The sequence below is a fragment of the Pseudorasbora parva genome, chromosome 21 (assembly GCF_024679245.1).
Source record: "Pseudorasbora parva isolate DD20220531a chromosome 21, ASM2467924v1, whole genome shotgun sequence".
Lineage (NCBI taxonomy): Eukaryota > Metazoa > Chordata > Actinopteri > Cypriniformes > Gobionidae > Pseudorasbora > Pseudorasbora parva.
This window is the reverse complement of record NC_090192.1, coordinates 25,997,947-26,021,503: the sequence shown is the minus strand read 5'-3', so window position 1 is coordinate 26,021,503 and position 23,557 is coordinate 25,997,947. Positions and strand designations below refer to the sequence as shown.

The 23,557-nt window shown below is 36.8% G+C and overlaps 1 protein-coding gene across 2 annotated transcripts in view; it reads right to left on the bottom strand.

Annotated features, from left to right (window-relative positions):
* znf438 (zinc finger protein 438) overlaps positions 1-15,949 on the bottom strand; it is a 59,678-nt gene extending 43,729 nt beyond the window's left edge. The window contains exon 1 of one of the 2 annotated variants that reach the window (XM_067429675.1): positions 15,803-15,949. The gene's annotated coding sequence lies outside the window, so the exon portion shown is untranslated. The remainder of the gene's footprint in view (positions 1-15,802) is intronic. The other variant, XM_067429676.1, reaches the window with a different exon arrangement.
* Between the last annotated feature and the right edge of the window lie 7,608 nt (positions 15,950-23,557).

Sequence of the window (23,557 nt, the reverse complement as noted above, 5' to 3'; positions counted from 1 at the left end):
AGGGGTGGGAATCACAGGGTACCTCACGATACGATACAATACGATATGCAATACCAAAGACTTTATATATATGAAGACGGTGCACTCTGATTACTTATGAATGGGAGAAAGTGCTATAAGCCTTGCCTTCCAAATGAAAGAGAAAATCCTTGATTAGAAAAGTAATTGTCACTGCAGCTGCCGTTAGAAGCTCCGGTTGCTATAGACAGTGGCGAGTTTAGGATTGCGCATTAGCTTTGTCCAGGCTGAAAAATCTTCTCTCATGATTTGAGTGTTTAGAAACAATTTACGAGACCGTTCATGGGCAATTTAAAAAAAAAAAAAAAAAAACAACAACAACAAAAAAAACGTTTTAAATAACGACAAATTGCCATAATCGACATTTGGTCCCACCCCTAGTCCATAGCATTAAAATAAAAAAACAATAATAAAAAAACACAACAACAAAAATAGAGCTGGTAAACTAAAAATAAATGTAACATCATAAATATTATTAACATAAATTAAGCCAATTAATTTATTACATATTCTCAAGGCTTAAGCCTAGTCCCGGAACTAAAATGCATATTTGAGCTGTCTTAACTAAAAGCATTTTGCACTGACATATCTTAAGACATGTCACTGCTATTTTTTTGTCTCAAGTTGTGTTAAACTGGGCTAAGATTACTACACTTTTATAAGTAGAAAAAAGCCTTATAAAATTTGCCACAATATTTAATAACCAAATGCGTGGAACACATAAAACTTCAATCGCATGCTCCTCATTCATACTGAAACTCGTGAAATATCATTTTTCTCTTTGCCATACGTGAGCACACATTACCCTGCTGGGTTCCGAGGACATAACACGCATTTATGTAATGTCAATCTTCATCTTACAAAAAAAAAAAAAATTCACATCCACAGTCTTTTTTTAGGCCACACCCTTGACCTATGCCATTGCAAAAAGCTCCCCCATTCACACAATCAACCATCACACAACAATAACTTTCCTTCAATTTAATGTGGAGAGCGTGGACCACGAGTCTATGAGATCCGTCAGTGTGTGGAGAGGGACAGCATTTCATAACCATTAAGTGATGTGCGCTACAAATCTCTGACTGACCACAGAAACAAAGCTTTCCAGACTGAGAGGTGGCTGAAGGAACAGCAGTTAGCTGTAGAACGTTTTGGGAACTACACAATTAAACAAGGTTTGCTTATTATAAGAAAAATGTAGGCCTAATCTTAGCAATCATTGTTTAAATAAAGTCTAATACTTTCTTCAAATGTCATTAATGTTGGATAGACAACAATAAGTTGATTTGATGATAAAACAATGTTTTTAAAATAATTTATTATAATATTTTTTATTGTACCTTTTTCATCTTACGGCATGCAGATAGCCGATCAATTGCAGATAATAAAGTTTGAATTTTCAGTAAATTGAAATTTAAAAAAAAAATTGAAATGCTGTTAATTTTAAAAGTGATATTAAAATATATATTTGTGTAAATAAATTAAAAATAAAACACCAAAAACTATACAGCAATCATTCAGCAAGTGAATTTAAGCATCGCAACATTATAAAAGTACAATATAAAAAAATGCATTCATTTGAGATAAATAAAATTAAATAATAAAAAACCTCTTAAATTCTGCCCAATAACTGTTATAGTATCAATATTTTGTGAATGCTTAACATCTAGCAAAGACATCTTACCAAATTATAAAGCAACATCTAGAAGCAACAATTCATTTCAAAACTGAGTTACTTAAAACTGCTTTTTTGTGCAAAAGATTTACAAAAATTATATAATGAGAATGTATAACATGAATCAATTTTCTAAACCATTTTTTTTTATCTTACCCTGATTCATTATGGTACACTTATAATAAGTGTTGATATTGGGACTATTTCAGAACGGTCTGTTAGGTACCGATGCGGAGAATCACAGTACCTGCGTGACTCGCCGTAGACATAAACTGAGAGAAGTAGCTCCGGCTGCAATGTTCTTCCGCAAGACGCATGCAGTTCTGTTTATTAACCACTAGAGTGCAAAAAGTTACAGGCTGATATTATTCTGTTAAAAAACAACAACAAAAAAACATAGTTTTTAACCACAATTCTCACATCTGAAAATACATTTCCTCTCGGTTTAATCTCTTCTTCAATCCTCACAGCTACAAGTTTCAAAACCCCATGGCATGTGTGTATGGGTTCGAGTGGGTTTGTGGCAGTGACAGTTTATGTGTGGTTTGGGCTCATGTTTTCAAGTCAGAGAAGGCTAGAGACGGTACTCGATCCACCACAAAACCACACTAGGAACAAGTGAGTCACAGTACAGTCACCTCCTCAGGTGGACAAGGGGAAGGAATGAGTGAGATGGAGAGACGAGGACGGATGATGACTACAAAAGAAACACATCACGTTGAATGGTACAAACACAAGAAAGGGGAGAAATAGAGAGCTGTTCGTGTCTACGGGGTGTTTGAAAAACAAGGACATGCCACATCAATTTAATTAGATTTAAATCATGTCGAATAGATCCTGACATGGACAAAGAATACCAGAGGGATCCGTCATTATGGCGTTTCACTGTTTCCTTTCATTCACTTGAGTAACACTGAAAGCACCTATAAACTAAACAGCACTTCCTTTCTGGCAAATGTTTGTCATCCTAAACGGGTAGGTCTGATTTTCGCTGGAAGGAGGTCACAATGTCGTAACAATATTGTAATATAAAACAAATAATTGTGTCTTCTATTTAGTATCGGAGCTACACAGCCAATTTCCTATAAAGGTTGAGCAACAAGGATTTTCAAATGAGCCGTAAGGAGACATTTTGACTTTTCCCCAACACAATTTTGGCTGTTTACCTGCATGTTAAATCACAATCATCTCTGGAACACATTGTGCAAGATACTTGTACACTAGCTGGGAAGGTGGGCCCAGATGTGTGTAATCAACTAAAGGGATTGATTTATCTGATCAAATTCCATATGTAACTAATCATTCACTTCTGAAAAAGAGTGGAGACATATGACTTGTGACTGACTGAAAAAGTGCACTTCCTTGGTTTGTGGGAATTCTGTTTTTTTAACTTTAAAAGTCAGGTTCTGTGAATGTCACATGCTTTGTAGGACAAGAGTTGTAACATCCAACTATATCACAAAGGGCTTCACATTAACGCTCGTCCCGAGACAAGTGAATTTTTTAAAGGACAAGTGGAAGAGAATTTTACTTTAATTATACTTCAAATAATATTAAAAAAAATGATGGCTGTTCATGGCGACGCAAAGAATTGTGGGTTATCTGCAGCAGTAAAGGATATAGCTCATGCACAATCCAAATTCCTGTGAAAGAAGGGAGCATTCGAAGGTCGCATTTGGAGTGTCCTACTCACTTGAAATGAGACAGCCTAATGACGCTACAGCCTTCGAATGCGACCTCTGGAGGACGCAGCCTTCCGAAATGAGACACAGCTAGCGAGACGCTACGGGGGACGACACAGGACAAAAAGGTTTTCAGTAGCTAGCGCTCTGTAGAGAAGTTTGTCCATTTAGGGCGGTGTATGAAGATAGAAATGGCTCATTCTAAGGTAATAAAACCATAACTGTTCATTATGTAAGGTGTACACCACTGAAAACATAGTATATTATATTGCATTTCTATCAATAGATCCTTATAAATACTACACACTGCACCTTTAAAGAGGACCTATTATTCAAATAGTTTTTTTCATTCCCACATAAGCACCTATACAATGATTTATAGATTAACATGAGGGTACATGCTGCTAGTCAACTTAACTCAACAACTAACTTTACAAAAATGTACCTACTAACCATTGTGTCCGACTCCGGTTTAAACAAGGTTGCATTCCACAGCTGGTTATTTCTGATATTTTGGCTGAGTGAGACGCGCCTGTTTTGTTGTCATAAAGGATCCGCCCTCTTTTGGAAGGGGGCGGAAAGCTGTAGCTCATTTGCATTTAAAGAGACACACACAAAAACGGTGCATTTTTGCTCACACCCAAGAAAGGTGACACATTCTTGGGGACACCAGAGATTTATATTACATCTTGTGAAAAGTGGCATAATGTGTCCCTTTTAATAAGATTAGAAAAAAATGCCCTTTATAAAAGGTAATTTTTTTAATGTGTCAAAGCTGATAACACACTGATAACAATAGTGCTTCAGAATACATTTTTACGGGCAAGCAACATTTTTAGTGAATGACCGATTTACTTGTCTGAAGCACAAGCACGTAACAAGACTTAATGTTGAGCCCTGTCTTACATTGTATGTTCACGATACGCCATTGTTTTCAAGCAAAAATGTGTTTATGAATTTATAGCCATCTGTGGAGTTTCATTATAGATATAGGAAACAATATTGACATTTATTGCTAATCCCTAAAATCAGAATAACAACAGTTCCTAAATGGATGTGACTGCTTGGACCAATTCTGAGTTCGACTCTACTTCCTTCCCGCTTGCATGTGGGTCTGAATCTACATTACATTTGAGTACCATCATAAGTACTAGCACACCAGATTTTTACAGGTTTGGAACAACTTGAGGGTGAGCAAATGACAGAATTTTCATTTTTGGGTGAACTATGCCTTTAATTATTTGTCCCTTTGTGGATTTGCCATAATATCCACATAATATCACACACACAAAAAGACATTTGTCTGCCACAAATGCACTATAAGAGATAGATTGAAAACTCCTTTCTGAAGTACTCCCTTGAAGACGGGAGCTATGAAAAATGCAATAAACTATAATATATAATATAGTAGACTATGTCTGACCGGGAGCATGCAAATGAAAGTGAATTGGAAAGACACCATCCCCACTGTGAAGCATGGTGATGGCAACATCATGCTGTGGGGATGCTTCTCTGCATCAAGCCCTGGAGTACTACTGAGTTTGATGGGCGAAATAAATGCAGCAAAAACACACAAAAATCCTGGAGGAAAACCTGATGGAGTCTGCAAGACACCTGCAACTTGGAAGATTTGTTTTCCAGTAAGAGAGTGACCCAAAGCACAAAGCCAATGTTACACTGGGATGGCTTAAAAACAACAATGTTAATATCCTGCATGCAGAGGCCAAATCCACAGTCCAGATCTCAAGCCAACTGAGTATTTATGAGTGGCCTTGAAAAAGCACGTCCACTCATGATCTCCATGCAAACCGACAGAGCTGGACTGGTTTTACAAAGAAGATCTGGGGGAAAATTACAATGGCCATACGTGCAAAGCAGATAGAGAGCTACATAAACTCAAAGATGATGTTCAGACTCTGGGTGTGATTCAAACCAAATTAACTGAATTCGAAAGTGGACTAAGATCTGCCCCCAAATCTCCTGTGAAAGGTCCTTAAAGGGGATGTCTAATGCTATTTCATGCATTCTGACTTATTAACAATGTTACAGAGTTGGATTCCCATGCTAAACATGGCAAATGTTTGAATTTTTTTTTTGGACGTATGACAGAATATTTCTGTGCTAAACATACTCCTTCGGGATTTTTTGGGGAAAACATTTCAGAATTGCTTGTATGGGCATTTCTCCCAGATGAGCATGTGCACACATCAACCAGAGTGAGAGCAAGCGCATGCCATGAGCTCCGTTCGGTTACGGGAGCCGTCGTCAGCGCTGTCATTTTGTTTTTAAACCATGAAATCGGCACTGTCACTAAAGAAGTGTGTTTTTGGCTGTGAGCGAAAGATAACCTTGTTCAGCTTCCCAATTAATCCAGCATTAAGGGAACAGCACGCGGTTTGTTTTTCGGGAGCAGCAGCGGAGTTGTGCAAGTGTGTTTGTTTGATCCCGGCATTTCGGTGACAAGTGTTTTCTAAACAAGGCACAGTTCCAAAGATGAAACGGCCCCAGTGATAAAAGATCCCGGTCAGTCGGAACCGCAGGCTGTAGTAGAACTGTAGTAAAACTGCATCAAATGTCTGTTTTGTTGGCAATCAGCACAGAAGAGCTGTCACTTTTTATTCGATATTTGAATATGCATTCGAACATGACATGAAATATCCGTAATCGAACTATAAATAAACTATCCGGTTTTTAAAGTTCCATGTAGCACAATGCTTTTACAGTCTATATTTGCGTTTAATCGGTTTAACAGTCCAATCCGAATTAAAATGCTCCATATAAACACCTCAATCGGAATAAAAATGCCCAAACCGAATTAAATTGTAATCGGTTTGAAAAGGGTGGGATTAACCTTTTTATGAACCAGTTAAACAAAGTAAACGACCAGACCCGATTACTTTTCAGTGTGCATCCTTATAAGACGTGATACACAGCACGCGTCGCGCCTTCACCACTGAAGAGCACGCGCCACGCTCACATTAGGCTATAATGTCGACAAGAGAGGAAAGTACATTTTTCTGAGGGGCCCTAATATAATGTAAACAAAACAAACATAGTGAATCAAAATGTATCCAGGGATAATGCCATGATGTATTGTGTGTGTGTGTGTGTGTGTGTGTGTGTGTGTGTGTGTGTGTGTGTGTGTGTGTGTGTGTGTGCCTGTTTATGTGGTTTATGAGGACACAAATTTGTATAACTACATGGGTATTACACTGGTATTACACTATAAATGTGGTTTATGAGGACATATCAAATGTCCCCATAATTCAAATGGCCTTAAAAACTTACTAAATGATGTTTTTTTGAGAAAGAAAAAATGCAGCATGTTTCCTGTGATGGGTAGGTTTAGGGGCAGGGGCAGTGTAAGGGGATAGAAAATACGGTTTGTACGGTATAAAAACCATTACGCCTATGGAGAGTCCCTGTAAACCACATAGACCAACATATGTGTGTGTGTGTGTGTGTGTGTGTGTGTGTGTGTGTGTGTGTGTGTGTGTGTTTGCGTGTCACAGGACAAAAATTTGTATAATGACATGGGTATGACATAGGTAATACAAGGTGAGGGTGAAATATGAAGACATTACCCATGTCCTCCCCGCACTTTTCAAAAGGCTTATAAATCATACAGAATTATGATTTTTGGGAAAGTAAAAATGCAGAATGTTTCCTGTGATGGGTAGGTTTAGGGGCAGGGGCAGTGTAGGGGGCTGGACCATGAAGCCTTTGAAATGTCCCCAGCCCACACAAAAAAAAACGTGTGTGTGTGTGTAGTTTTATAAATATGATAAAATAAAAAAAATCAGCCCCACTTTTACATTAGGTGGCCTTAAGTACTATGTACTTACATCAAAAAATAAGTACTATGTACTTAAATTGTATTGCAAAACACCTTTGCTGATATTGAGGTGGGATACGGGTAAAGTTAGGGACAGGTGTGGTGATAAGGGTCAGTTTAAGGGTAGGGTTAGGTGTAAGGGAAGTGCCAAATATGTAATTACAAATGTAATAATTACAGATATAATTACATGCAGGCATTTTTTTAAATGCAAGTACAATGTTAAAACATGCATGTACATAAGTGCATTTTATCAAATGATTAATTACAATGTTAGTACATAGTAGTTAAGGCCACCTAATATAAAGTGGGTCCCAAAACTCTTTGGAGATATGAAGGATGCAGGACTACTCTATCTGAAGATTAACATGAGATCGGCAGAAACAGATTGTGTGTGTTATGTAACCTTTCAAAATCAATGACTTCATTAGCATCCTGACAGCAAAAAGAATTTCTTAAAGTTTCTTACATGCTGCAGCAAGATGTAATACAGCAGCAAATGAAACATTCACCAGTCCATTACCACAGCCACTCTGCCCTAAGTCCAATACACCACATTCATAATTCACACTTTTATGCATTTTTCTTGTATAAGGTGTTGACAATTTTTTTTTTTTTTGTAGTACTCAGGTGAGCTTTTGCTGCACAGACATTTTAGTATACTGCAGTCTTGACACTCCTGTTTAATCAATGTACCTTTAACTATCTCAACCAGCCATGATGGTGATTATGGTGGTGATGACGGTGATTTACTAAAAATGATGACACAGAGAAAAAACATTCAATGTAAATGTGCCACTAGTTTGAGTAAATACAGACATGATTCATTCAAGAGGGCCTGCATTTAAATACTGTGAACTCTTTCTTAAGGATAAATGCCTCTCTGCACCAGAAACAAAATATAACTATAATGATATGAAAATGCAAATGTCACAAGACCTTTTTTAACAAATAGCCCAAATGCAGACACTGGCACTACATTCTTAAAGGGGTGATGAATTGAGAAATCAACTTTCCCTTGAGCATTTCATATATAAAAGGTCATGGTAATATAAGAATATCCTCTAAGTTACAGAGCTTAAAACGTCCTTGTTAGACAAAGAAAAGCTTTTATAGACACTAGGCTCAGTAAACGGTCGTGTACTTCATACTTACGTCACTGCGCAACGAAACACCGCTTCTAGAACGTGTAATTTAGTAGCCCGCCTACCGACTCATGGAGCTGTTCGGTCGACCACAAGCCAGCAGCAATAAACATGTGGAAGATAGCAAGCAAGATATTGTGGAAGAACACAGTCGCTGCATAAGCTTCCTTCGGATCATAATATTAGGATTGTGTGATACTTCATTTATTTTTAATGAAGTTCCAGCTCACGTGGGGAAGACAGTGGTGTTCACTTCAGTTCACTGCTGAATCATTTGTAAACAAATCTCCGGTCGATGCTGGATTTGGATCCGACAGGAATGCTGCAACACAGGTATGTGGGTAAAACGTGTTTTTATATGTAATAGTATTGCATTGTTATGGATCGTTTTGCTTATGTGTACGTATCTAACGGAGAATACATTTAGCACGCTAGACGGGCAAGGGTTCGCAAAGCCCATCAGGCCGATGAATCTCATTATATTCCGTTCTTGTTCTGCTATTCTCTCTCTCTGAAGGTAACATCTGAAGGGCGGAGCGCGGTGAACGTATGTGTGTGTGTGTGTGTGTGTGTGTGCTGTTCATGCTTATATCTTGCGGGCCATGTGTAATATAAAAATAATAGTCCAATCAATCGTGGGTCGATGAGAAATAAATCATTGTGTTTGTTTGATAAAGACATTTACGAACCCTGTGGTGGAGAGAATAATTCTGGTTGCCGCTTCTCCTTCGATCTCTCCTCTCTCATGTGAACTGACAGGGGAGCTGAAGCTCATTAAATATGCAAATCTTATCCAATCCTAGCCGTGGGCATTTACTTCCAAGTCTCCAGTACGTCACGCCCATCAAAACCCAGCGTTTTGGAGAGAGCCTCAAAACCAGTGTAGAAAATAGCCTATTACTTATTAGTTATGATGTTTTTGAATGTAAAAACCACACGGACATCATAAGTTGACCTCAGAGAACAGTATAAAAAAATTTAAAAAGCCAGTTCACAACACCTTTAAACAGTATGAAATGATGTCTTCACATGTGAAAGTGTGACATAAGGGGACAGTTCAGTCAAAAATTCTGTCATTATTTACTCAAACTCATATCACCCCAAACCCATGCCTGTCTTATGTGGAATTGATCTATCGCTATCAGCCCAATAAGAATATTTAGAGCTGATAAATAATGGTTTGTTTTGCACAGTTTGAATTGCTTGAAATAGGATTGGAATCGCTTTCCCAAAAATGAAAATACATGTAGTGAAAGTCTGTCATATAGGCTAAATAAAAAATATAACGACAACATCATAATTGTGTGCTTGGTACAGGGATTTCATTTAATTTAATTTAATCAATCAGGCTCTTAAAAAAGAAAAAAAATATTGGATTTAGATTTATTTCGATTTTATTGGCTATCAGCTTTCAAATATAAAGAATTATTAGTTATCAGTTTCAGCCAAAATGTTCATGTCTGTCTATCGCTAGAAAATATTTTTTTGAAAAATGTTTTTTATATATATATTTTTTTTAAATGTTTTTTATATATATATTTTTTTTACATATAAAAACTTGACCGTCATCTGAATAAGACAATATTCTGATTATGGTGTTTATGAGTTGGTTTTAGATTTTTCCATTCATACCCATGCAGTTAATTGCAGTTAATTATTAGTCATGCTATATGTGCAAATAGACGACGGTGGATACAAATTCTCCAGCAACGAGCCATCCCTGCCCCCGCGACAAACTCTGAGGTACTGGATGACAGTACAAAAAGGAAAGACTGGTGGGAAATAGGGCTGTCACTTTTTATTCGATATTCGAATATGCATTTCAAACATGACGTGAAATATCCGTAAACATACTACAAATAAACTCTCCAGTTTTTAAAGTGCCGTGATGTAGCGCATTTTTTACAGTCTATGGTTAGACAGTTTGCTTTTTATTTTATTGTTTGCCATCTCATCCAATAGAGGGTGCTCTAAATGAATCGTAGCGTATGCCCATGACCAAATCAAGCGAATAATAGCCAGTCTGTTTCGAAAATGGAAGATAACTCTCAGAACGGCCAGTCCGAGTGGACAATTACGACCCCAACCCATCTTTAAAGTAGTGTTGAAAAAAAATGTGGGGTTCTACACCGTAGATGGTAAAGTAACCATTAAAGATAAGACATTGATGTAAAAATACCTGTGTGCCAGACACGTCTGTGCGCTCCGAACAAGTTTTTTCCACCGCCGGGGAACATTGTCAATAAAACGAGAGCAACACTTGATCCAGATCAAGTTGATAGATTAGTGTTTCTAGCAAACAATATAAAGAAATGAATTAGGCTAGGTGCTGTTAAGTTATCACGTTATTGTTTGTGCTCATATATTCAAATACATTTCTTGATATTTGATATCCGTTTAAATTAGATTTTTCTCCGAATTGACAGCCCTACTGGGAATGAGTTGCTTGAAGCCAAGCCATGCTCTCGTTTGCCGTCAAATGGTCGACCACTGCTGTGTGTGTATGTCCTGTTGCAAAATGTGGCGAAAAACTTCATTACCACAACATTAACAGTGTGATTAAGGTGTGTACATCTCTATAATGCACTTTGATAATGTGAATAAAATAGAAATACTCCACATATTAATTCGATTTGTACTTCGAGTAAAACCGGATTAAAGGTGCAGTGTGTGAATTTTAGAAGCATCTAGCGGTGAGGTTGTGAATTGCAATCACCAACCGCTCACACCTCCCTTTTTGAACCAAACAGAGAAGCTACGGTGGCCGACACAGGACAATAATGTCGCCGTCGGAGAGTGCAGACAGGTGGCTAGCGCTCTGTAGAGCAGTTTGCCCGTTTAAGGCTTCTGTAGAAACATGACAGTGCAAAATGGTGATTTCAATGTAAGTGGACCTGCGGTGTATGTAGATTAAAATGGCTCATTCTAAGGTAATAAAAACATAATGGTTCATTATACAAGGTCTTTATACACCACTGAAAACATAGTTATGTATATATTATATTTACATCAATAGATCCTCAGAAATCCTACACACTGCACCTTTAAGGAAATCATAAATCGCTGTTTACATGGTAGTTTCTTAATCAGAGTAGTCTTAACCAGGTTAATATCGGAGTATTGTTGTCCATGTAAATGTACTGACTGTCACTTTTGACTAATGCATCCTACTCACCACAAAGATTTTGAACAGTCCTGTACATGTGTTCAGAATTTCAGCTATCTATGCATCTATAAGCAGTACACTTTTGTTGCATTTAGAGTGCATTTAGTTTGTTCAGGTGTAGAGAAAGGGGTAAAGTTTGTGCATGTATCTGAAACCACAAAAAGAAAAAGAGAATACTTGTATGCACTTCATAGCCTGTAAAATAAACAGGAAAGGATGAGGTTTCTGCCGTATGACCTCTTTGAAATATGCATATGTCAGATAATGGTGGAAATTCTGAATCTTGAGATCACAGCAAACCTTGTCCCCTTGAACAAATGGATGAATTGCTCATAAAATATGCACAACTCCACGTTCATGTGTTTACTTTGGCCACACGTCGCACCTTGCTGTGAAGCTCTGCGCTGTTACAACAAAGACATTTGTTCTGCATCTGCTCAGAACAATCCCAGTAATTGCAGTACCGTTTCCTCCACAGTTTTGATCCTTAATTGTGGAAAGCCGTGTATTTCTGACCACACACATCTTCATCGAGCACCGTGCAGATAGGTGAACGGTATCCTGCAAGTAATCACTACAAATTCACCGACCAAGAAGTTGAAGGAGAGTTTAAGATAGCAATCTTTTTCTGGCTAAGTTTGTGTGCATGGGATAAATGCTGTGTGTGTGCGAATGCAGTGATGTTGACATGGTTCTGATTGACCGGAAATGTTAAATAAGCATCTCTGCTATGAAAAGGGTCTCCCTCCCCCTCTCTCTCACCACATGCGAAACCACACAACGTCATGACAACTGCCAAAATAAACCTCAGCATCTTCCAAATGGAGAGTGCGTGTGTGCGCTTCCCTGCCGTGCAACACGTCCATGCAGCGGCGTATTTAATAACCTTTTGCAAATCTCTGAAAGAATGTGTTCAGTGACACCACAGAAATGAATTTCGGCTGCCAATAGCTACACCATAACCATCAGAAGATTTTCAGCAATCCCCTAAATTTCTCCCGAGAAGTTTTAAGTTTAAAGTCAAATATTTTGATGAGGAAAAAAATGTTACTTGAGCTGAAAAGGCTTTTCTCAACCCCTGTATTTAAGTTAACTCTTTCTAAGCATTTTAAAGCAATATGCCTATATTTTACGACGTAAAAATATCATGGCTATTCTTTTCAATAATGAAATCAAATGAGTACTGGAGTGTCAGACTCCCAAAAGGATGCAAAACACCATAAAAGTAGTCCATACAAATAACACACTATGTCCTGGTTTCACAGACAGGGTTTAGATTAAGCCAGGATTAGGCCTTAGTTCAATTAAGACATTTAAGAAGCTTTTATAAACATGCCTTAAAACATTACTGGTGTGCATCTTGAGACAAACCAATGGCAAAGACATATTTTAAAAGGTTTTTAAAAGTTGTTTATATGTTTATGTTGTGTTTTTATATGCTTTAAAGGTGCCCTAGAATGAAACATTGAATTAACCTTGCCATAGTGAAATAATGAGAGTTCAGGGACATCACATACTGTGAGTCTCAAACACCATTGCCTCCTCCTACATATGCAAATCTCGTGCATGAAAAACACCACAGAAAAATAAATGATCCTCAACATAACACTAACCGTGACGCAATCGCTGGGGATCATTTATATGCACGCCCCCAACATTTGCATCTGTCCAAACATGTTCAATGTCAGGTGGAACTGACGGAGCCGAATCATCGGGACTGCAGATAAACAAGCGACACTCGAGAATAGCAAAAACGGCAGCTTTCATGGACACACGTCATGATCCAGGCTGTGCAGAGGACGTGAGGACTTTTCCACAGATTAAAAATGTCAACAGTGAACTACTCCTTTAAGGCATGACCAAAGTTTTTTTCACAGGAAAAAAACATAAAAATGTGTAATTTTGGTGATCAAAGATGAGTAAGGGATAAGGGATCAAATTATTGATTACAGGGGAAATTTAATGACAGAAAGCAGCTTGCACTGACATAAGACGGCACAAACGTGAATTTTAATTTGGGACAATAGGCTTAGCCTTGTCTGTGAAACCAGCCATTCCAAGTCTTCTTAAGCCATGCAACCCCTTTTTGTAAAAAACCTAATTTACCCACTGTCAATAAAAGTATGTCTTTTGAAAGCATGCCTGTACACCACACTTTATTTGAAGATCTGTAACAAATCTCTAATTTACTAACTCAACAAATAGAAATAGATAAGCTTATTTGTGCAAACAATAAAACCTCATCGTGTCCTGGTAAATAAATATATGTACTCGTCTAGCTAAATACTGCACAAAAACACATGTCAAATGTTGTACGGTATGTAAGAGACTTGCTTGTATGTTACGATTTCCATAACATCTGATGGAATCTTACTGTAGAGCTTTTGCGATTTCACTTCATCACCAGTGCCAATTCTCAACACACACACACACACACACACACACACACACACACACACACACACACACACACACACACACACAGAAAAACAGCTACTGTTTATGATTTTAACAAATTTCACGAGACAATTTTCCTGACACTGCTTTTAATTTAGCAATCCTTGCAATTAAAAATAAGATGATGTTCCACTGTAATACCAGGGGCAAATTTTAAATCTTGTCTAGAATGACAAGAATGATTTTCTTAACCAAGAAAATATTTTTCTAACATTTGGAAGCCAACAGCAGAGATTTACTAGTTTGAAATGCCACTGGTCATGCATATATATGTAAACAAACAACCACAAACAAAATGTACATATGATTGACCAACTCTTATGTTTCTAGATTAATAAGGCCTGTTTCACACTGCATGTGAAAGAATCACAAACTTTATTATAGATTACAAATTTCACACTGCCTGCTCAAGCACAGTGGTACTGCATATCAGAAGTGTAGGTGTGAAGGGCGTTTCAGCTCTGAGCTTATATTTGACGTGTGTAGAAAAATGAACTTTAAAAAAGGCTTTGAAAGTGTACTGACGCTATTTATCAACACAGCACTGACTGCAATATAGGCTTTTATGAAGCAACATAATAATTATGCACATTAAGTAAAATGCTCACATTTTGTTTGAAATAAAAACAATCGGATCAATGCAGGTTGCATTCTGTGACAGGCACAAACAGCACCTTTTTTTCTTTCTTTTTTTTACATATACTGTCGGTGTGAAAGCGGATGCAGTGACAGTGTTGCTTCACAATCAGTGTAAAACAGGCCTTTCAAATTCATTTCAGCGCAAGCAATGTAAAAAACCACAATATGAGTAAACAGGACTTATAGCAGCTCATTTTACAGGCCGGCCTATGCTACTTACAAACTGGTAGCTGAGGTCAGACACTTACACAAGATATTACATTTCCCAAAGTCTCATAATGCATTAGGTAAGTAACATACACACCAAAAGCAAATATTACAACTTCTACCTTCTAAATCTAAACCATGCAAAAAGTGGGTGTAACATATAATGCAAACAACAACAATCACAATAACATGCAGTTACATCATCAACACACAAATCTAGCTAATACTTCACTCACAGCTAAGTTTATAGAAAGCAAGATATTTCAAGAAATTTGCAACATTTTCCAATCCCTGCTATTACCATTTCTACTCGTTCCAAACCATTATTACTAACAAGCTTCTGAGGAAAATGTTACTATATCAATACAGGTGAATGTCAACACTGATAGCACCTGTTGACAGCCATGAATGTGAGAACTATTCCAAAGTCTGCGCAGAAACTAACATTCTGGCAAATTTTAGTCCCACGTAAGTTACTCATTTAAAAGATGTACACAATTGTATGCCACGAGATAATTAAATAACGAAGAAAACATCTCAATGCAATTAAAGCGAAACACAATGTCTCTGCCATCACACCGCACGCAGTCTTGCTTGTACATTGAACTTATATCGATGTAACGTTATCGAAGCTATTACTATTCTATTAATACAAAATGCCACTTTTAAGCCAGTATGACATAAAACTGTATTCACTGTGCACAGAAATAGGAATCCTTTCGTGTGGATATGAACTTTGCAATGTTTCTAGGAAGGTTTTGTTGCCGTTTCTGTGCTAAATATTTGTTTATATGCAGTTTGATGCTCAGTGTTGTGTTTTATTCTGCATAAACACATCTTTGAAGGCCCTGGCCTGTGATCGCACAGTGAATCCTATTGGCTGAAAATAAAAAGTCGTAACACGACTGCACAGTGAGCCCATTGGGCTCCTCTTTGCTGCACGAAATAACGGAAATAACGGAACATCTTGTGCCTCACCTTCCAGAAATGTCCTCCGGCTCGATCAGAGGACTCTTGGTTAATTTGGAGCATGAGCCACATTAATTAGGTGAGTAGAGCGACACATCTTCATAACTGTTTCTCCACAGCCATTTTTGGGCGAGACCTCGAATCCTAAACGGTGGCTGTTTATTAAGTGGACGTGAGGGATATTTATGTTAAACATAATACAATGCATTTGATGTTATACTTTTTAATCACTAAACAAATATTATTTCTCGAAAAGCGTAATTTTTAAGAAAAACGACGTTTAAATTTCCTCACCAGACATTACAAAGTTCCACATCAACCCCCTTTAAGAACAAAATGGTACAGCTCATGCAACACCGGTTTGCTTCTGTGAATGCAGCCAATCAGACACGAAGAAAATATCCCTCACCAATCAGAGCACCGCCTACTCTATGACGAGCGTACAGCTGACATTTTTTATAAAATTCAAGGAACTGCGGGAAATCTAAGGCAGACGAGCCAGTTGAACGGGGGTTATGCTGTAATCTTCTTCGTGCATGTAAAAGGTTATTGTACCCAAACAATACTAATTCAGTAAAACTAGTAGACAGAAGACTAGAAGGCATTAGAATTTCAAGGCGACTTACAACATTTGCTTATTGTTTACCGTTTACTTTACGACCGTTGCTTACATAGGCTATTTAAATACACTTTAATTGAACTAGAAAGTGGATAAAGGAGATTGAAGCTCATGAGAGAGTGAAAGTGAAGACGCACATAAAAAGACTACAGGTAAACAAAAGACAAGTGACATATTTATCAGTCTCACTTCATCAGCTCTCCTCTCTCTGTGGTGTGTGTGGTAAACCGAATGTATTGCTCACTTTGTATGCAGACTAGGTAAAGGAACTTTAGGAAACTCAAGTAAAGGAACTCAAAAATATAATCTGTTGCTATTCCACTTATTTAAATGTTTAAGTAATTGTTTGTTATTATATTTCATTTTATTGTTTCTTTATAGCAGCAATTTGAATGAAAGTGTTACATTCCTAAATTAACATGAATTTTGTTAGTATTCAGTTTGTCTCCCTTTTGCTTTAATAACCAGTGTTGGGGTAACATAATACAAGTAATAAGATTACTTTTTTCCCAGTAACTAGTAAAGTAAAACATTACTTTTAAATTTATAACAATCATCATTATGTTGAGAGAAATCATGAGGTGCAGAGTCGTTTTGTGCTCTGTGTAAACGTGATGGTTATTGTAGTTCTAGACTAAATCTGAGCATGCACTGGCACAAAAAAATATTCAGAATTCCTCAAAATGAATATGAAGAGTAAAATTAAAACTCTGAATATTATGCAAACCTGCAGTAATTCAATATTATTGCATATGGTGTAATATGCATATTAAATATTTTACACAAACCAGCTTCGTCTCTCCATACTGCCATGATGAATCCAATCTTTAAGCACCTGGGTGAAATTATTTGAATGCTGCCAATCCACAATCTGATTTCTGACTGGTGATGCAGTCTGAATCATAATCACCATGTTCATTCATTGGCCAGAGGAAAACTGAAACTGGTTTTCAAAACTGTTTTTTTTCTCCATTCTGTCATCTGATGAGAGTTTGAGTTCCTTGCCACTGTCACCTCTATGGGGACACTTAATATTCAACAATATTATTGATGTGACTGCACTGACACTTGGATGAGAACTGAACTGAGCTGGACAATGACATTACTGTTTTCTCCAGAACTTCGTTATAGATGAAATCAACTTATTTAATAATTGATAATCTTTACAGGGGAACAATAACACTGTTAACACAATAACACTGTTTTCTTGTTTAACAGCTTAAATGAACTGTTTGCATCATTGAATCATTTTCCTGTTATCACTGTAAAGCTGCTTTGAAACATTCTGTATAAATCGCTATCTAAATAAAGGGTGATTTGACTGTTTAATCTTGCTTTATTAAAGGGGTGGTTGCATGCGATTTTACTCTTTTTTTTAACTTTAGTTAGTGTGTAATGTTGCTGCTTGAGCATAAATAGTATCTGCAAAGTTACAGCGCTGAAAGTTGCGAATGGAGATATTGTCTTTTAAAGTAGTGGCAGGTTGTTGCCTACAAAAACCACCTGTTTGGACTACAACGAGCTTCTTCCTGGGTTGGTGACATCATAAACCCTTCCTATTCACATAAACATTGCCCCAGATGTGACTTTTGCCCGTAATGGTAAGGGGCGTGGTGTTTCCGGCAGCCTGTGCTTGGCGCTTCAGCCAATAAAAATACATGAAACTACATTTGCCCATCTAACCAATCTAAGACCATTGCGTTTTTCGGAGGGATGGGCTTCATAGAAGCAGAAAGCAAACTACAAAGGACAATGGAGACAGCGGTGCGGAATAAAGGTAAAATATAAGAAAAATATGGCGTTTAAAAAAAAAAAGTATTAAGACATGTTATACTGCGCCCCATCAACACAACCAAGCCTAGAAAAAAAACCCAGAACCACCCCTTTAAGCAATGTTTTTGCTGCTGACCTTCGATAATCCAATTCAACCATTCATGCATACATAACATCACATTTTTTTGGTTTTATTGCTGAAGAATGTTGAACTTCTGCCTTTCTTCTGCAGTTCAGAATGGCAGTTTGAGTTGTGAACTCTACTTTGCAGATATTAATTTGCATTTCATTCAACCGGAGGCTTACCCGTTTCACTTTTGGTGTAAAAGGGCCTTTAAATTTGCCAAAAATATAACAAAAGTTTTTAATTGAAATCAAACAAGCCTTCCCAGCCCAGATGAGAAAAATTAACACAAAAGTAACAACGCATTATTTCCAAAGGGATTCACAGAATTTGTGGACCAAACAGCTATCTTGGTTTCTGACCAAAATGGTTTTGGAGGACCAAAATCAGTGACCAAAGCTGATGTTTAATTAACCTTTCACCAATGGCACCTTTACTAAGTTTCTTACCATTCCCATGAAGAGATGAAATCTCAACTTTAAAATTCTACGTTTAACTTTATGAAATTCAATCAATAAATTGTCATTTTGGAGCTCATTAATATGGCGTGACAACAGATTGCTGTAGCGCAGTTCAAGCAGAAGCTCAGATCAAGCGTGCGTAAACAAATCATCTCATCTATAGCATGAAATAAATGTGAACACCAGAAGGTAAGGTGAAAGATACATTAAAACTTACCTAAATTATTTACTTTCATGTGAGAATCACTCAATTCGGGTTTCAACTGGGGAAAGGCGTCAGTAAAACAGCTTGTAAGCTATAAACCCCTGGTTTTAAGCCTCCCAGACTAAAATGCATGTTTGATCCGTTTTAGCTCAAAGCCCTGACATTCCTCAAAATATAGATACACCCGTTATGTATTTTTCAAAGGCATGTTTTTAAAAGCTATTTAAATGTCTTAATTGAAGGCCTGATCCTCACTTTGTGATACCAGGTCAATGTTACTTATTTAAGAAAATATTATATATTAAATATTTTACTGAACCTGTTAATGGCTTCATTAATTAATACATCTGTCACGAAAACAAGTTATTACAGTTTATTGTTTATTGTTAAATGTTTATATCACCCGAAAAAATATTCTGTGATTTAAAAAAGTTAAAACCGTTTTAGCTATTTCAGTGTTAAGTATTAAATAAGTTTAATTAATTGATTAATTTATTTATTTATTTTGTTTTTGGCAAAGTGCACCCTAAATTTTCAGTTTCCGCCCTGAATTTAATTTCTTTGCATCCTTTTCCATATACAGTGCACAAAGGAGAGGTGCACAATATTGTAATGCATTACTTTTAAAAGTACTTTCAACTGTTAATAACATCAACACTTTTGCTATTTTTAAGAAATAGTGCAGAATCTTTCTATTTTTTAAATTCATTTATGCCTTTTTTTAATACTAAAACTTAAATTTTCCAGATTTTAAATCACATTTTGATTCAGGTTTTCAATGTGCTATTAAAACATGACCCCATATGCTCTCTTTGTTTTTCTCTTTCCCGAACGTTACTTTTCAAGATTAATACACAGACTTCAATCATGATAAAGCTAACAGTCCCAAATATTCCACATGTTTTTGTTTATCTACCAGTTAGAACTCCAGCCATCATTTGAGTTTACAAAATTGATAAGTTATCTGAAGCTAAATAATCTAGAAACATTCAGGCAGGTGTGTTGAGGCATATATATATATATATATATAAACACCCCTGGTAAAAGGAAGCATTGGGAGATCTTCTCAGCTCATCAAATATTAGGGTATAACAATCCAAGTTGTGGAGACACTGGTACCTTTTTTAACACTTTCATTTGTATAATTTTCTGTTTCTTTAGGTTTTTTTTGTTGTATGTTGTTTCATTTATGCATTGTGTTGTTTTTTATTTTGACCTAATAACCTAATTTGTCTGCAATAACGTTTCATGATAATGATAGAAAGAGAGGAACACAGAGAAACCCCTCCAACTAGAACTCAAACTTGAGTGATCCAAGTGGGCTAAAAGCACTTCCCACAAGTCTGTGACAATGACTCAACAAGTAATCTTTCACCAGACATAAACACTGATGTGGTCTATTTGAAAACAACAACAAAAAATGAATATTTCAATAAATTACAAATTGTGATTGTGATTTCAAAATGTCCTCTTTTAGATTTACATTTTAAATCTAGACCATTGTTTTTGGAGTGGCTCACAGAAACAACCTTTTTCCCTTTTTAAATGCGGCAGGTTAGTTCACTTACAGTATGTGCGTACAAAAATTGGCCTGGCAAAACACATTAAGAGAAAGTTTCTTCAAATTAGTGTTAACCATGTCTTTTTTATGGGTAACTTTATGGGTAACACTTTAGAATAATGGTCCGTTATTAATACATAACTATGCAGGAAGTAATGCAGGACTAATAAGTAGCACTACATTAACACTTCAGCTACTATTAACTAATATAGAAACAAGCTTGTGATCGGGTTGCATTCAGGACTAAGATAGTTCCTTATTAGGTAATTAATAGTACTGAATGGGACTGGCGTCACTAATAACTAATAGGTAACAAGGAAAAATTATAAAGAATTACTAATTAATTACTAATTACAACATTAACATGTCTGAGATGTGAGAAATTGTCTTTTTTTTACTCTCAATGTGGTCATAAAATGCATCACTAATTACTTAAAGGGTTAGTTCACCCAAAAACAAAATTGATGTTATTAATGACTCACCCTAATGTCGCTCCACACCCGTAAGACCTCCGTTCAGGTTCAAACAGCCATGAATTAGTGAATCAATCAATGATTCGGATCGACTGATTCATGGCCGCTTGAATCTTTATTTGAGGAAGAGAAGACAATGCTGAATAAAGTCATAGTTTTTTATATTTTTGGACCAAAATGTATTTTCGATGCTTCAAGAGACGAACTGATGTCACATATGGACTACTTTGATGATGTTTTTATTAGCTTTCTGGACAGTAAAGTGTGCATAGGCTGCATAGCTCTGGGACTAAAATATAAAATATCTTAAACTGTGTTCCGATGATGAACGGAGGTCTTACAGGTGTGGAACAACATTAGGGTGAGTCATTAATGACATCAATTTAATTTGTGTGAACTAACCCGTCATTATGCAGGAACTTCTAGTGATCTTGACCATTAATTTAAAGTGGAAAACATTGTTAGATCACTAGTAGTTCTTAAAAATTGTCTTTTGTTCTGAATAAAGTAATAAAGTGTATCATTATTTACTTAAGTATCACTCTTCGAGGACTACTGGTGATCTGGACCATTATTTTAAAGTGAAAAAACATATTTTCCATTTTAAAATAATGGTCCAGATCACTAGTAGCTCCTGCATAATGACTACACTTCAGTAATTAGTGATACATTTTATGACTTTATTCAGAGTAAAGAATATGATTAATTACATGTCAGACACACAATAATGTGATAATTGGTCAGTTAGTGAGTTATTAATGAGGCTAATCTCAGTCAGTAATTATTGATTACTTAATAAGGAACTATCTCCTAAATTTGATGTTACTTACTGATTAGTTCAGCTTGTTTCTATATTAGTTAATAGTAGCTGAAGTGTTAGTGCTACTTATTAGTCCTGTATTACTTCCTGCATATCTATTAAAGGACAACTCCGGTGAGAAATTAACCTAGGGGCAGGGGCGTGGGACTGGGGGGATAAAGGGTACTGAGTAACCAGGGCCCGAGGCAGGGAAGTCCGTTTTCTATACATACACATACATGGTACGGGGGCCCAGCAAGATGGTTTGTACCCAGGGCCCAAAATTTGGTGCTACGCCACTGCCTAGGGGTAATTAACAGATGGTTACCGAGTAGATCGTTCTCTGGGATGCGTTTTCATGGAAATCGAATGTAAAGAGTTTTATCTCTAAAAACAGATTAGCTTATAACGCTTGTCTATGGGGCACAGGGTAGTGAAATTAAATCGCTAGTTAACATCACTAACAAGGCTCAAAATAGCCTCACACTAACACAGTAGCATAATGAGGGTCTCTACATGCAAACCGAAGCACTGAGAACATTGTAAGTGTACAAACAGTTTAATAAGAATACTTTATAAACACAGCGCATTACGCGTTCACGGACAGGCGGCATCTTGGAAAACAGTCTCGACTCGTCGAGCCACGAACGCTGTGCTAAGTGATGAACTGTGACTTGGAATCTCACATGGTCCGTTGTTTCCGGAAGAAAACACTGAACGTAACAGAGAAAATAAATAAATAAAAATAAAAATGTCTATCACATTTTACAAACTTAATTCCTATCGACCAGCTCTCTTAGAACAGCGCTCGTGGATCAATTTGTCGAGACTGTTTTCCAAGATGGCGCCTGTCCGTGAACGCGTAATGCGCTGTCTTTATAAAGTATCTTCTTATTAAACTGTTTGTACACTTACAATGTTCTCAATGCTTCGGTTTGCATGTAGGGACCCTCATTATGCCACTGTGTTAGTGTGAGGCTATTTTTAGCCTTGTTAGTGGTATTAACTAGTGATTTAATTTCACTACCCTGTGCCCCCTAGACAAGCGCTATAAGCTAATCTGTTTTTAGAGATAAAACTCTTTACATTCGATTTCCATGAAAACGCATCCCAGAGAACGATCTACTCGGTAACCATCTGTTAATTACCCCTATAGGTTCATTTTTCACCGGAGTTGTCCTTTAATAACGGACCATTATTGTCTAGCTAACACATGTATCCTAAACAATTACATAAGCAATAGGAACTCTTGTCTTGTGTTTTTTTTTAGTTATACTGTACTTTTACTTAATAAACTTCATACAACTGTAATTTCAACGGTTACCTTCATCATTCTTAACATCAGTATGAGGGAATCCGAGTTCAGTGGTTAAAGGCTTAGGGTGGACTATAAACACTGAGATAATCGATAGCACTCATTCTGTTCTATACAATGAACTCTCCCTCCCTCATTTATTCTATCTCTTTCTCCTTTTTAAGATAGTTATTAAATAGCAAAATTAAGCACTTGTGCAGTCTGTTTACAAAAAGAAAAAGCAGCGGTAAGAAGTCAGATGAAAAGAAAATGTTGCCGCAAGTTAGTAGTTTGTTTACAGGCCTTTTCCCTCCTCACTTGTCTCAGGCATATTTGTAATAGTTTATGTCTGTACTGTAACAGGAGCCATTTGAATGTTTTTGCCTGTTAAATCTGTCATGGACTCATGGTCATTAGAGAGGCAGAGAAAAGGTGAGTCAATGAATTGTTCCACT